This window comes from Centroberyx affinis, unplaced genomic scaffold (genome assembly GCF_046629955.1).
Source record: "Centroberyx affinis isolate AG114_WGS23_722 - 3 ecotype Tasmania unplaced genomic scaffold, CSIRO-AGI_Caff_v1 ptg001388l_1, whole genome shotgun sequence".
Taxonomy (NCBI): Eukaryota; Metazoa; Chordata; class Actinopteri; order Beryciformes; family Berycidae; genus Centroberyx; species Centroberyx affinis.
This window is the reverse complement of record NW_027279871.1, coordinates 162,332-165,438: the sequence shown is the minus strand read 5'-3', so window position 1 is coordinate 165,438 and position 3,107 is coordinate 162,332. Positions and strand designations below refer to the sequence as shown.

At 37.1% G+C, this 3,107-nt stretch overlaps 1 pseudogene; it reads right to left on the bottom strand.

Moving 5' to 3' along the window:
• Positions 1-100: 100 nt before the first annotated feature.
• On the bottom strand, positions 101-2,711 carry LOC139649695 (isoaspartyl peptidase/L-asparaginase-like; annotated as a pseudogene).
• Between the last annotated feature and the right edge of the window lie 396 nt (positions 2,712-3,107).

The window sequence follows — 3,107 nt, the reverse complement described above, 5'->3', positions numbered from 1 at the left end:
TTCATTATCATCTCAAAACATTTCCTTTCTGAAGCATCATTGTCAATTTATTTCTAGAATCTTTCTAAAAATGCTAGTAAGTTTGACATGATGCTAGCTCTCACATTTGGCTCTCCACACGGTTGGCGTCGGGTGCCAGGTTATTTTTCCAGCGCATGCGGGCGTAGTCGGTGATGAGGGACTCTTCGGGCACCTCAGGGACACCCATGGCCCGGGCGAACTGACTGGCACCCCCCGCTGTCAGACACACATGAATGGTCTGAAACAGAGGTCAAAGGTTAGAAACTGACAGAATCCTGTACTCAAAGAAACATCTACAGAGTATTTCAAAGATATTTATAATTATTAACACATATTGACTGGGATCAACATCCAGGCTAGACTGCAGCCACAAGGATGGTTCCTACTTTGTTTCATTACATGTTATGTCACAATTAATTATGTCTGCATACCTTAATTAAATTATTAGCATAGTTGGGATGTGGATTTGTATTAATCTCATCTACATACAAATCAAGTTTGCATCTACATATATGATTGAATGAGTGTGATTGTATTGAATGTTGAACTGGTTGAATGTTCAGTATGTATATGGCTTTACACTTAAAGGAGGGTAAACTATGACCTCCAACTGGTGATAATCATTCAGCAAACAACCACCAATAGTGACAAAAGTCAATTAACTTTCAGAATACCTTTAGTTTATATAATTTTTCCTTAAAATACCTAATTTTATATCATTTATATTAAATTGGTGCTACCTACTATGAAATGGATAGTATGAATTTACATAATAAAGATTTTGGTGGGTTTACCCTCCATAAAATCGTTACTTATACACAATAGTAGACATGTACTGTCAACATGTATGTGTGTGTGCATGTATGGGCAATGGTCAGTGTATGTGTGTGATTGCAAATATATTTGTGTGTTGATATATATCCATCTCTTACGTAAGTGTATGTACCTTATCCATCACCAGTCTTGCTAACTGAACAGGATTGGCTATGTTGCGTACAGCAGACACAGCGTTTTCCCATCCATCACTATGGCATCCATCTCCACCTCTCCTTTGACATTCAGCACCGACCCACACCCTGAAATATGATTTGAGAAATGATTTGATGCTGTCTGGCCAAGCTTCCTTTGCTTCCACAAGTGCTGCTCAATAACGATAGCTCTAACTTGAAAGTGGGTGATGGGTCAGCCAGAAACACTCCCCATTGACATTAGCACTTCTCATGTGTTTGCCTTTCTCTTTAGTCTTGCCTCACTAATATTTTGTTTTATGTTTATTTATTTATTTATCTATTTTTGTTGTTGTTGTTGCTGCTTTGTTTAATGTATGTATATCTTGAATATTGCATACCATCACCTTGATTAATGCTTGAGGCAAGTAATAGCCTATACGGTGTATTTTGGGGAAGGTGTAATGTCTACGACTATGTACTAATGTATACTAAATAGAAGCGTTCTGTTGATCATTGTTTTATGTTATAATTAAAACAATTGATCACAAAAAAGGTGTCTGGCTCTCTAGTCAACAATCATCAAAATAAAAAATTATGATAAGGATTTTCAGATGATCGGTGCTTCATTTTGGAGAGACACTCTGTGTATGTTTACAATATGTCTAAAAGTAGCCTTAAATGTTATTTTTTGATTGGTATTAGTAATCTATTGTTTTTTTGTGGATTGTATGCCTAGTTGTATGAATTGAATGGATAAATAAGAACATAGCAAATGGGGGGTATTACTAATAACACAACCAACAATTCCAACATTTCAAGAACATATTAGTGGAAACGTATAAATGAAAAGTAAGACGAAAATAGGAATTAAGGCATAATGAAGATGTGCAAATTAACAGCAGAAAAGAAATACTGAAGATATGTACAGTATGAAAATATAAAAAAAAAGAAATATATGCAGAATAAGATAGAATAGAAGATAAATAGTAGAAATATATGAAATATACAGTATATATATATATATACATACATAAACTAGAATATGATTAAATGACAAAAATAAATATTTAAATTCACAGCATATATGTGCAAAATGTGCATCATATTCACATTAACAGCTCTACAGAAGGCCATATACTGTATGTATATGTCTGCAGCCTAGGCGTCAAATGTATTAAATTATGTTATGTTAAATTATTATGTGGATAACATATATACTACAAAACATGCAGATTTGGATATGTGCATTAGTAGCTGTTCACCTTATCAAAAACTCCAGATGGAGGAACCATATGTACAGAAAATCTGACATACATATGATTAAAGTAAAAAAAAAAAAAGCATGCTACTGAAATGGCCATCTGCTATTGGCTGATCTTTGGTGCCAGGTGATGTCACCACTTGTTGTACTCTATAGAAGATGACATCACCTGGTACCAAAGACCAGCCAATAGCAGATGGTCAGGCTAGACGTCAGGCTTTACACAGATTTAAGTTTGGGGTTTAGTTCCTCTTTAATTGTGTAGCTCTAGTGTGGCTGGCTTTTACAGTACCTGCACTGTAGGCTGGGTTATTCTCCAGCTGAGTCACAGCCTCTACCACGGCGTCCATGGCGCTGCCCCCTCCCTGGAGGATGGCGTACCCACCCCGCGCTGCTGAGCGCACCCCCGACCTCCTCAACTCAGCCCGTTCCTTCGGGATAAGGCCAGCCCCTCCATGGACCACCAGTACAGGCAACATGCCAATCAACCGAGAAGGAACTGAGGAGAAATTAGACACAACGCAGAATGTGGTAGCTGGTACCATTTTTGTTTTCCTATTTTGTGCCGTAAAGCAATCCAGCAGATTCCCGCCAAATCCGAACTGGTGTCACACAATGTAAAATGCAGTGTAGAGGCTGCCAATCTTCTTGCCGATGGTCTATAGTTTGTTTATGGTAATTCTATTAATATCTCAATTAAGTGGAGGCAGTGTAGTGCAGGGTAAACCCACCTGAACTCACTTTACCCACCATTTTATTCGCAGAATTCCCCACTGTTTCCAGCTGACATAAATTCAATATAGTGCATACGCACTATACATCACAATAAGTAATATTAAACTGATTAAGTTATATAAAAATAGGGTATTTTAAGG